At 38.8% G+C, this 13188-nt stretch overlaps 1 long non-coding RNA gene across 1 annotated transcript; it reads left to right on the top strand.

The window, feature by feature from the left end:
- The first annotated feature begins 1300 nt into the window (after positions 1-1300).
- On the top strand, positions 1301-8022 carry LOC104670871. The gene is made up of 2 exons (XR_749205.1): positions 1301-1385; positions 7187-8022. It is a non-coding gene; the product is annotated as an uncharacterized LOC104670871 (long non-coding RNA).
- Positions 8023-13188: the final 5166 nt, after the last annotated feature.

Genomic DNA, 13188 nt, shown 5'->3' with positions numbered 1-13188 from the left:
TATGTTGGTAATTGCGAGAAACAGCGTGCAAGTTATTCAAGCGGTAAGACTAAGCAAAGTAACAGTTCCATAAAAAGGAAAGTACAGACAATTTCCAAGTGACCAGTGAGCATTCCATGTAAATCATGGAATAATTTACGTGATACCAATAATAATACCTTGGTATCTAGCATCTCGTTTGACCCTTCCTGGAGCTCTGTGAGGATATTTTTATCCACTGTAGATGGGGTTATTTGTGAAGTGATAGAAATCCCTACCCTATGGAATCATTATAAGATTAAATGAGATTGTATATGTGCTTGCGTGCCTGGCACTGAATAGGTGAATAAACAGTAACTGTTTTATTATTTTCTGTGATTTGTCACAGAGCTTAGCAAAATGCTAAGACAGGAACTGTTTAGCCCTCTCTCTTACTTTTCTACTATGCCACAATAGCAGGCCTAGAAATCTACTGTCTTTCTTCTCTCCCAAGGATTCCTGGTGCTAATCTGCCCCTGCAGCTGACAAGGGTGAACAGCCTCTTGAAATCTTAGGCCTTTTAATCCAATGATTCAGTCACAACTTCAGTGACCCTGATCACCATTATGGTTCCAGAAAAGACAATTAAACATTTTGAAATCTTAAGAATATTATATATTCAGTGTCATCAGGCCACAAACTTTCCAATAACAGATGCAATTCTTTCTAAAATGAATGCATCTCTCATGGCCATTATCCCGATGATAATAGTATTCACTTACTGAATGCTGATTATGTATTCTACCAGGTAACCTGCATAGGTTAGCTCCATTTAATTATTATAGAAACCCTATGAGGTATGCATTATCATCTCTATTCTTCACATGCATTTATTTAGGCTCAGGCAGGTCAAGGAAATTGTCCAAACTTTCCAAGCTAGTAGATGGCAAGCTAGGTCTTTCTGGCTGCAAATACCATGCTTGTTTCACTTTTCCATATAGGAGGTAATCAATACATGCATTATAACAATGAAAGAAATATAGGAATATGTTACTATAGTAATGACCTGTATAAATACAGCGTTGTGACCTTCATGTCATCAATGATTTTGCCATCTTCAGGTAGGGAGGTAGCTGGGTAGATGAGAGAACAGGAGAAAAGGGTAATAAAATACGTTCTTGTTCCATCAAAACTGTTCTATTTATTCATTTCCTACCAAAGAGTCAAAAATAAACATCAAAAAAACAGCAACTCCATAATCAATCCAAGTCTAGTTTTAACCCAGTTCCTCCCCAGGCCCTCTGTGTGGAGGATGCACATCACCAGCTTTTCTTTTGCAGACCTTGACCTTCCATCCTCCCTTTCCTGGCTGTTCTGCCTGTGCCCTCCTGGCACATCAGCAGTCACTGCAGGCACATCAACAAAAGGTGAGTAAACACACTTAGAATGAACAAGAAGCCGAGGGGACAGGGTCAGGAGCTACGTGTCGGTACCGTCAGCCTCCCCTCGCTACTGCTGCCATCAGCCTCGAGGCAATAGGAACAAAAATGGGAATTGCTGAAGGGGAGAAGCCTGTGGCATTCAGTAGCTCAGTTTGGCTGGTCGACGTGGCAGTCTGCCCTCTTTTAAGAGGTAGTGGGCAGAATCATCGCGCTGCTCCCCAAAGCTGAAAGTTTGGGTTTTCTCTTTTTGTGCAAGCTGCAATGCTGTTTCTACCACCTGCCAAGGGCCAGCTGCCAGCTCCTTTGGGAGGCATTGTTTCGTTGCAGAGCAGGGGTGGAGGGAAGATGGTGCAACTCTCGCTCTTTTCTTTCAGGAGAGCATTTTGTTCCTTCAGCTGTCATGAAGCCTTTGTACAGACAGGTCTTTATTCCCAGGGCAGAAGAACTGGAGACAAGCATTAGACATTTGCCAATTTTTGATCACTTTCCTCACCCATTATACTTTATTCTCTTGAAATTTGTTTAGACCATGTCTTTTTTCCTGAAAAGCTTTGAGACCTTTCTTAAAATAAGGTTTATCTACAATTAGTATACAAAATAGTATATAAAAGGAGGAAGCCCAAGTCAAGCAAAGTAAAAGCAGTAAATATTTTAATTTTGTATTGGTATACATTTAAGGGGTAGAAGTACAATTTTGTTATGTGAATATATTGCGTAGTGGTGAAATCTGGACTTTTGGGGTATCCATCATCTGAATATTGTACTTTGTACTTGTTATTTTAAATGTAAAGATAAGCATTGCTGCTGTGATTAAGCTTTAAAGAGAAAAATTTTGTCTTACATTCTTGCCAGCTGGAGTGGGAAAGAAAATATGACATTATGTAACTGTCAAACTAGGCATCAAAGGGGAGTCTGGTGTTAAATGGCCAGTTTGGGCATTTGGCTACAGCTGCTTTAAAATGTTCAGATTACAGCCATTCAGGACTTGCTGTACAGAGCAGAACTCTATAATTCTGGTGAGCCATTTGTATAAGCATTAGAGAGAATAGACTCAATTATTTTTTATGGAAAATCTTGGCCCAGCCAAAGAAAAGGTGGACAATCTTCTGTTTGGGATCCTCAGTTCTCTTAAAAGGATATAATTCCACCTCCTTTTGAGTTGGCTATTACAGCAAGCAGCATCACCTCTAACTGGCAACATACACTAGCTATATCCTTGATATTCGATAAGGAGTATGATCTTCAGTTTTTTATTACCCTGTGTCCATCAAGTTTATGGAAGGAAGCAATATTTGTGGGGAGTAATCCAAAAGATTTTTAGTATATCTTTATCCAGATGCACAAACCCTACCATTGGATCAAGTCAGGTCAACTGGAAAATATATCTCAAGATGGTGATGGATAACTTCTTTCTCAAAGCCTCCCCGCCCCTTCTCTGAAGTGCTTAAATGCTTTTACTGAATTGTTCCCTGAGGTGATGCCATCATCCTGGGATGAGGGGTGGTCAAAAAAACTAGTCAATTAAACTCATAACCACATCTACCTACAGGTATTCAGGTGGTCCTCTGCTGGAGAATGCTTGAGACAAACGCGTCTCTCTTATACCCGGAATAGGGAGGTACCCTTCTTAGGAGGAGCTAGCTTGCTCTGATAGTTTGGATACAGTTTGGCAGAATTGATCTAATTTTTCTAAGGATCTCATTTCCCTTTTAGAATCAGCCGATCTGAAGCTTACAGGGAATCTTGGGAATCTGGGTCCCAAGTAAGAAAGAGTATAGACCTTCATTGTACCAATGCTTGAATAAGCTTCAATGCTAAAGTCATTGGAAGAGGCTACAGGAGTTCTCACTTTGCTTCACTGTTTTTATCCATGTTGAATTTTTAATTTTGCAAGGTTTTCTTTATTTAATTAAGCTGGCTAGTTCTTTCTGGGACAAGGTAGGATATAATAAGCACACGTATTAAAAGAAAAGAGGAAGCATATTAATTCCTCAAGAGAGTTGAAGCTTTTCTCTGGCAGTAAATTCTAAAACCCATGGCAGGATGACTTAGAGGCCATTAAATAGTCTAATGGACAAGGTCTTCAAAGATAAGTTTTATAACAAGTACAGAAGCAGCATTTTTGTGCCTTTTCTTTCTTTTTTAAAATAAGTCTTCGATAAAAATTAAGGGCCTAAGAGATGGCTCAGTGCCCATCAACAGCAAAATGGATAAATAAATCTGAACACATTTACACAAGGGAATACTATACAGCAATAATAGTGAGTGATCTACAACTCCATATAAGATGGATAAATCTCACAATCATGATGCCCAGCTAAAGGCAGATGTGAAAAGAATACATATGGATGATTCCATTTACATGAGTTCAAAATAGGCAGTGCATCTCTGGTGTTAGGGGTCAGGATAATTGCATCCCCTGATGATGGTGGTTCCTGGTAGGGGCATGAAGGGTGCTTCAGAGATGGTACTATTGGCTTTTTTCTTGATCTGGGTGCAAGTTACTTGGGAACATTTACCTTGTGAAAATTAATCATACTGAATACTTACAATTTGAGTACTTTTCATCATATGTTATGGTTCAATAAAATGTTTTAACAAGCAAGAGAAAAAAGATGAGAACCTACAATAAATGAGGAAAGGAGTGCATTGGAGGCCAGTCTCAATCTTGAAATTGGTTGCAGTGTTTTTTTTTTAGACAGAGTCTCACTGTCGCCCAGGCTGAATTGCAGTGGCATGATCTTGGCTCACTGCAACCTCCGTCTCCTGGATTCAAGCGATTCTCGTACCTCAGCCTCCCAAGCAGCTGGGACTACAGGTGTGCACCACCACACCCAGCTAATTTTTGTATTTTTAGTAGAGATGAGGTTTCACTATGTTGGCCAGGCTGGTCTCGAACTCCTGACCTCAGGTGATCCACTTGCCTCAGCCTCCTGAAGTGCTGGGATTACAGGTATAAGCTAACAGGCCTAGAGAATTGGCCATAATTCTGATTTCAGCTTCAGCTTCAGCCTTCAAAGGGCTGAATCACCAAATGCTCACTCTAAAGTCACTTCTGGCTTCCCTGGTATTGTTTATCATCCATGATCATATGACCAATAACCATTACTTCTGATTGTTACACTGTAATATTGTCAGCGATATAAATGAGGTGTGTCATTAGATTTTCTTGCTATTTTCAAATAAAAAATAGCTAGTTAACTTACATCCTTTTTGAGCCAAGGAATTATTTAAATATAGGAATTTAAATAACAATACAAGGCAGAATAATAGAGATTCAATTGTATCATAATTCTAGTCCTTGTCGAATTGTCTTGGTGTATTAGCATCCATTACATTTAAAAAAAAAAAACGTTAAGGAGTGTATTTAAATTGTCATTATTTAATTCCATTTAGGCCAAAATTCTTTTAAGAAAAAGTTTTATTTATAAGAGAATTCTTCATATCTTGTGAGGACAAATTAAAAGCAGAATGTCAAATTCACCATATCAAAATTTCATGAGGAAGAAAAACTCCACAGTCATGTACAATAACATTCAGAGTAAATTATCCTTGATCCAGACAAAATGAAAAATAAAAAGAATATGAAGAAAAGAGGAACTTATTAGACACAAATGAGAAATTCAAACACATTTTATTCTTACCAAACTTCAAAACAATTGACTTGATGAGACAATTTTAGGAAGACAACTCTTACAGTCTCCCTCTTCCCCCAGCCCTCATGAAAGCTAAACTTTTAAACAAAAAAGCTTGTTAAAATGATGCTATATCATATACTATTAAGTATATTACATTTTCAATATTTAAAGATGAAAGGTTTTTGAAATTGATTAATCTGTGTCCTTTTCCTCCCAGAAAATATGTTACTAAAAGCCTTTTTTCCTGAATTATATTCTGTTGTGAACATAAGTCTAGTAATATTATTAAATACGTCAGTTTAAAGTGAGTTTCTATGTAGTGCCGAAAGTTCCTGAACTATAATGACAACCACTACTAAAATTTTAATAATAAAAATGTCACAATGATTTATTTTAAAATAATGTATCATACTTATTCTTAACTCCTAGAAGTTTATTCAATGATGGTGATATTTGGCTTTAATTGAGTACTAATTTTAACACTAATACAGTGTTTCGTTTGGGCAATACTTGTATTTTTGCTGCACATGTAATTTAAGCATATGTAGAAAGGTGAACGTGCCTGGGGCCAAGGTCTTATGGTCAAAGTATTTGATCTTCTGAAAGTCTCAACTACACCTACCTTAGAAGAAAATAAAATAACCCCCACTCAGGGCCTTTGCATTGACTGTTTGCTCTGCCTGAAGCACATTCCCCCAGGACTTTGCATCACTAGTGCCTTATTATCATCCAGGAATCTTTTCCAGAGGCCCATTCTGACCATCCTGGTGAAAGCAGAAATACATCTGGCCCACAGTTACTTTTTTTTCCCGGGTCCAGCACCCTGTTATGTCTGCTTCTCTGGAGATTTATCACTAATTGAAGAAACTGTTTTCTCTCACGTTTGTTGTCTTTCTGTCTAATCAGAGGATAGCAGTGGGAATAGACTCTTCTCCTTCTTTCCTTCTCACTGGTACACTGAAAACTTCTATGCAGTAACTCCCACCATTGTCTAAGTATTCTACCCACCTGCAAGAAGAAGGCATGCTGACTCCAATATGACAGTTTTAAGACCAAACAGGATGGGCAGCAAGCCTGGGTCTACCATTCCCTAACTCGATGACTTCGGACAAATGATTCAATCTGTCCTAACTTTCTTAAAAAATAATTTTAATAGCCATGTTTTATTCATTAAGCTATGCAGTTAGGTATACAGTCATATTAATTGTTGCATATATAATGGAAATAATATTCTTTGTATCATGTAATATTTAATTTAAAAATATGTGAAGCGCCGGTACAAGATAACATAATTGGCAAAGGCTAGCATCCTGCCCACCTCTTCTCCTCTGTGCATTTTGAGCATGCTACCTTTCCCTGTCTAAAATGTCCTCTTGACTTCCAGCCTACTTTTCTACTCAGTAAGTTCCTATTCATCTTGTAGCCCTTCAAGGAAGTCTTCCCTGCCCCACTGGAAAAGCTAGTTGCTCTAGACTTCCTTCACACCTTGTATATGCCACATTAACCTACCATTACTGTCTGCATGCTCATCATCTCCACTCAACTGGAAGCTCATCCAGAGCATGTGGTATACCTAAGCCATTTCGATATTCTTAGGACTGACCCCAGTCTCATTTATATAACAGGGACTTGGTATTGACTATATTCACAAAGCAATGCACTGATGATTACCCATGCAATCTGGGACAAATTACTTAATTGCTCTGTACCGCACCTCAGTTGCTCCCTTTATGACCTATCTTATTGTTCTATTGTACCTATTACCTATTGTTGCTCCCAATATTGCTTATCTTATTGGTCTATTAGGAAGTATAACTTTAAGAGTTCTGTCAGGGTAGAATTTTTATGGTTTTGTTCACTGATGAATATCCATTATTTTAAACGGTGCCTGACACACACAGTAGGCACCCCATAAATATTTTTAGCATGATCATTTAGTTAATCCATGTAAAGTGCTGGGCTCAGCGCCTGATCTATATGTGCTCAATCAATATTAGCTATTATTAGTAACTCTTGCTATTCTGGTTAGTATCTGCCTTGGTGAACACACATAGCAGTTGGAAAAGTGATCCCTCTTTTAAAATGATATTTCCCTGGTCTTATAGCAATTCCCTTAGTCAACTGCCCCAAGCCCTTCCTTCTTCACAGACACCCCACCGCCAACTGCCTTGATTCCCAAGGAGCACAACCTCTTCTGAAGGACTCCAATCCATAGTGTTAGGAACCCTCACTGGACCCTGGTCATCCTGAGCCCCCAACTAACAAGTGAGTTCCCTGGGGCTTTTTATGGCACTTCCCTCAACAATGCATAGTGGTTCCATCTACTTAATGAGCCTTATGTCACCTTATGAACCCCTGCCTTTAATATATCCTTCCCTACATACACGCACACATACAAACTCCATATTCCCATCTCTCCCTACCCCTACCACAACTCCTTTATTTCCTTGCAGAATTCTGCTGATAATTTACTAGACGCCATCCTTGGGGCTTGGCTCAATTCAATCCACATGAAGTTCACAAACATGTATTAAGACAACCTATTTTTGAAATATAGAAGGTGCCCCAGGTGACTAACACAAAGTTCTTGTGGTCAAGGAGCCCAGAGAAGTTGAAGATACCTTCACAGTTATCTCAACGTTCAGCATTCCCCAAAGAAATGCTGCCCTCTAGGAAGTTCTCTCCAAGGAATCCCACCCCTGTCCTGTGTATTTCTTTAATCTGCAACCCTCCTGGGGCTGTGCATTGCACAGGGGGCGTGCCAATGAGTTCTGCACTTGTGCCCAATGCCTTTAGTAAATTGACCTTCCCCGAGGACTTTGGAGCCCTTGGAGGATTCTCAGTATTTGCATCTCCCAGGAGCTCCCAGGAGGCAGTTGGCACTTGATGGCTGTTTGTAGCTAAGGTACTTAGGCTGATTTTATTTAATCTTTAGTATCAGGCTGATATTTTTAAAATTCCAATTTATATAGAAGTTTTAATTCTAGGTTTTCATTTCATGGTCTGTCTTCTTTTTGGCCTCCTCAAAGCCTTTACACAAATCCACTTGACTTTTCCATCACAAATTGTGGGTTTACTGTTTCCCTAGAATTGAAGGGAGAATTTATTCAAATTTGACCTAAAGCTATAGACAGTAAGTCACTAGCAAAAGTTTCCCCAGACACAACTATGTCTCTGCCCAATACAGTAGCCCCAGAGGAATTCTTATGGCCTAGTTATATCCTCCAGGTTAGGAGGATGGGGGTAAGAGTCGGGGGAGTACCACACCGAATATGCTGACACTGCACTAACTACATAGCAGGCACCCTGTAATGACACCTTTGGATAACACAGAAAATGATTGTGTTCCAAGGATGAGCTGTAATGAGAGGGGAGGGTACAGAGAGCCACGGGCGGCACTGTTCCCAATCTAACAACACAACTGGGGGCAGAGGCAGGTGTGTGCTTGCTTTCAAAATAATAAATACTGCTATGGTGTTTCCGCCCAAGGCTTTTGAGGAGAGGATGAAGTTGGAAGAGCCAACAGGCTCTTCAAAGGTGGAAGTGGGAAGAGCAGCTTGACCAGTCTAATAGCGCATGATACTGTTCTGTCACTGACAAATATTCTACCAACAGTTTACAGACTTCCTCTTCACTGATGTTCTATTACTTGGGCAAATGACTGGACCTCTTTCAGCCTCAGTTTCTTTATCTGTAAAATGGGGATAAATTATAACACCTAACTAATATAACAATCACACTCAAAATATTACATACATGTATGTCTACATGCACAGGTAGATACACACATATGTAATATTTTGATAAATGGATAGATGGAATGAACTTACATACCTGACTCATAGTAAATAAATAGTAAAGGTTACCTCTTCCCTGTTTCCCAAGTTCCCCCAACTTTTGATGGGAAAAGAAAAAAGCAAAATCAGCCCATTTGGAATGGCAGTGAAACCCAATCTTTCATGTGCTATATGAAGACAAAATTCGTTCAGTTTAAAGAAAGAGCTCAAAGCCGCAAAGCATCATGCTATAATCCTTTACAGAATGGTGACACTTGGCTGATTTGTCAAAAATCCTTCTACATACCCACACTGAGTACTTTTAATGAATGTCAGCTTTTAAGAATCAATGACATTGACATTACTCCATGGAGCAAAGACTGACGGCCCAACTCATAAATTCCCTGATGCCTGTATTAGCAAGGTGGCAAGATGAGTTTTCTGTTCACTGGTCTTGTTTTGCTGTCAGATTCTGGGGGACTTGCATTTCAAGCAATATATCTAATCTCTTTAAATTAAATTATCTTTCTTTTGCCAGCCAGAAATTTTTTTAGAAGAATATTATCAACTAAGTGGATCAGAAAATGTGGGTTTAAGACTTGCTTCCTGGGTGAAATGATATTAAAATGAATGTTATTCCCTGGATAAATGATGTGTTGCCACGGTCATACACTACAGCTGTTAGAAACGTTTTTAAAGTTGGAAATCAAAGGAGGAGGGAAATATGAAATTAGAGGGAATTTCCTTCTTCAAAGGGATAGTAGGTGTAATTTAGCTTTTATCAGAGCAACGATAACTTTTCCCTCCTAAATTTGTCTTATCTACTGATATTGTTTAACTACTGATATTTAATTGTTAGAATATGTGTAAAATATTTTTCTGTATGAAGAAGATTCTCTGCCAGGCATGGTGGCTCACGCCTGTAATCCCAGCACTTTGGGAGGCCAAGGCAGGCAGATCACCTGAGGTTAGGAGTTCAAGAGCAGCCTGACCAACTTGGCAAAACCCCGTCTTTACTAAAAATACAAAAATTAGCCAGACGTGGTGACAGGCATCTGTAATCTCAGCTACTCAGGAGGCTGAGGCAGGGAGAATTGCTCGAACCCGGGAGGCCAAGGTTGCAGTGAGCAGTGATTGCGCCACTATACTCCAGCCTGGGCAACAGAGCAAGACTCCATTAAAAAAAAAAAGAGAGAGAGAAAAAGAATAAGTTTATCAGTTAACTAGTTTACTCATAAGCTGTTTTTACACTAAAATCCCCACATACCTACTACAGCTTTCTAAACAATTCTAACTTCTGCCCTCAGCCTCATCCCCTGCTCATATGAGCTGTCCACAACATACAGTTTGTTGATGGTTATAGTCACAAATATTGATTCCTATTTTGGTGTAGTAAATACTGTCTTTGAGTTCTCTCAAAACACATACTTACATTTTTTTTTATTGCCATGTGTTCCAAGTTAAAATAAACTAAGTCAAATTTGCTTAAAGCCTTGCATCTAGTAAGTGATAGCAGTAAGATTGAAATCCAGTCTTCTTGACACCCTAAGGTAAAGCCATGCAGAAGTCACCAGCAATTGTCATTTTTACCTTTAACTTTAGGCTGCCTTCATCAGTGACGTCTAGACCGGGGTCAACATGCCTTTTCTGTAAAGGGCACAGTATTTTGAAATATTAAAATAAAAATATTTTAGGCTTTGTAAGCCATATGGTTTTTGCTGCAACTGCTCAGCTCTGTGATATAGTGCAAAAACAACCATAGACACTAAGTAAACAAACGAGCGTGGCTGTGTTCCAGTAAGACTATATTCATCGAAACAAGCTGTAGGCTGGATTTGGATCACGGGCTTTAGTTTACTTCCTCTTTGTTTAGACCATATTTTTCAATCATGGCTTGGTTAGATTCATAACACACATTAGCTGTGCTTATACCTTATGTCCAGGACAAAGTTGTAAATGTATTGAAGTTCACAGCTGGTCTCACCCTGCCTTTCCAGCCAATCTAAGTTATCTAGCTGAGTCCTGACATTAGGTAGTTTCCTTAAAGATACCTGATAACTGTTGAAGTAAAGGAGGGAGGAAGGAATGTATATATCTCAAACTCTGGTCACTAGTGTCTAAATGGTATCTAGATAGTTTTAGTTCTATAAATGATAATACATACATCTCTGTATTGAGCAGATTCCAAAGATTTTAGAATGTTTCACTAATTTTCCCCTGAATTCACTCAATATTTATGTGAGAAGAGATGTTACAGCTAGTTACTACTGTAAATTAGATTGCTAGATTTAAATTACCAAAATTTATTTCTTGATTAGGAAATATCAAGGGCATACTTACTTTTAAGTAAAACTTTCCAGTAAATGAAGACTGAGATGATATAATGAATCCTAAAAGAGATTTTACCATGTTTGAATATTGTGGGCTTATGGAAAACCTTTAATGTATTATGTCTTTAAAGGCAAGACAGAAAGACATTTTTATTACACTTCACCCCTTTCTCTTTCCATATCAGTTTGAAGAAAGCTGGGTTTAATGTCTGGCCATGGATATAATGTCTCAAGATATTAAATACATTGTGCAACTTATGGTAACTCATGCCATTTTATACTTAGAAACTACTAAGTAATTAGTAAATGGCAGGCAATATTAACTCAGCTACCATCACTGTTTGTTCAGTAACTTCCTGTTCTATAATCTAGTCAAGTCCAACCCACCATTGAGAAATAGACAACAGCATTCACCCCACAATACAGAAAGAAATAAAATAACCTTGAGAAAGTGGAATTTTTTCTCCTATCAATGAACTTATACATTGGAGATTATAGTGCTCTGTAAGGTAATTATTTCTGAAGGCATATAATCTATCATATGTGGATTCATCCCCTCCAAGGGAAGGAACAAAGCTATTTCCTACACCAGGTCAATAACACAACGTATGACTTCCCCATGACCAAGGAGAACATGGATGAATTTTGAAGGTGAGATCAACAGCTCTTCAAGAAGAATATGAAATTCTATATGACTTTAGTGAAAACATCAGCTTGCTTTCTTAAGGTAATAAGAGAGAAAGCCAAGGGTATGGCAAGAATGACAGATATCTCCATAGCCCACAGAGGGACATCAAACCACAAATCAAGAATAGTCAGGGACTTGGAATTTCAGCTCAACTTTTAGACTCTAGTGATTGACACTAAATGTAGATTTTATGAAACTTCTGAAATCTGAAAAAATTGTTTAGTGTGGAAACAGTACAGTGTGGTTATTAAGAGATTAGGCTTTAGCCCCAACCAACCTTTCATTTCGACTTTCGTTTGGTTTCAACCTTTCAACTTTGAGTGCATGTCCCAGCTCAGTGCAGTTTCAGCTGCATGACCTCTAACAAATTACATGAGCACTTGCAGGCTGATTTTATAGATGAGGCTTTAATCTAAATGAGAGGGATAATCACAGTACTCCCCTGAAAGGGTTATGAGAATGAGTGGAATGATGCATCAAAAGCACTCGTCCAATTCCTGCAGCACAGTAAGCATATGGTAGATTTTATGAGTTACTTGCAACCAGGGTGAAATAAGGTCAACCAAAATTTCTGTAACACCGAAAGACTATAAAATGCTTCAGGGCATCTCCTCTAAGAGACTGACCTGACTGTGTCTGCCAGTGCTTATTACTTCTTTTCTGACCATTGACAATTTATGCATCAAGATTTTATTGAGCACCTGCTATATTCTAGGGGCTTTTCTCACCAATGACACCTCTGTGAGCCTGAGTACTCTGAGTTATTACCTCGGAGGGAAAGAAAAATAGCTAAAGGCAGAATGTACAAAGGTTCACGACAGAGATATGAACACAATGCCACTGGAGGGAGAGTAGAAGATCAAGGAAATCTAACTGGGAAAATCATGAACAGCTATCTGGAACATGTGATGTTTGACTTGGGCACTGAAGGATGGATACGATTTCGACAGATGGAGATAAAGTAGGAAGAAGTAAATTCCAAATTGAGGGTTCAGTTATAGAAGGGAGCAGAATTAGGCAAGTACTGGGTCCACTTAAAGTCCAGTGCATGGGGTGAAAAGGTGGGAATAAAAGAACGTTAGTAGGAGTGGCTGGAAAGTCAGCATGGGGCCAGAGCATGGACCCTAAGTGACAGGCTGACTCAGAAGAATCTGCTCTCCAAGAGGTTCACTTTCTGAAGAAACACCCATCAGTGGTCAAGCAGGATGAAGAATGAGACAAGGCTAAAAATTTTAACATTGGGAATCCACTGAGCAGAGTTTCTACGGAATAACAGGAGTAGAAGCCAAGTGCAGTAGATTGAGGAGTTAGAAATTGGTAAGGAAATGTGTTTTGTCTTTTTTGTTAAGAGTCTGG

Source organism: Rhinopithecus roxellana, chromosome 5 (assembly GCF_007565055.1).
Source record: "Rhinopithecus roxellana isolate Shanxi Qingling chromosome 5, ASM756505v1, whole genome shotgun sequence".
Taxonomy (NCBI): Eukaryota; Metazoa; Chordata; class Mammalia; order Primates; family Cercopithecidae; genus Rhinopithecus; species Rhinopithecus roxellana.
The sequence above is the reverse complement of the archived record's forward strand: the minus strand, read 5'-3'. Positions and strand labels throughout refer to the sequence as shown.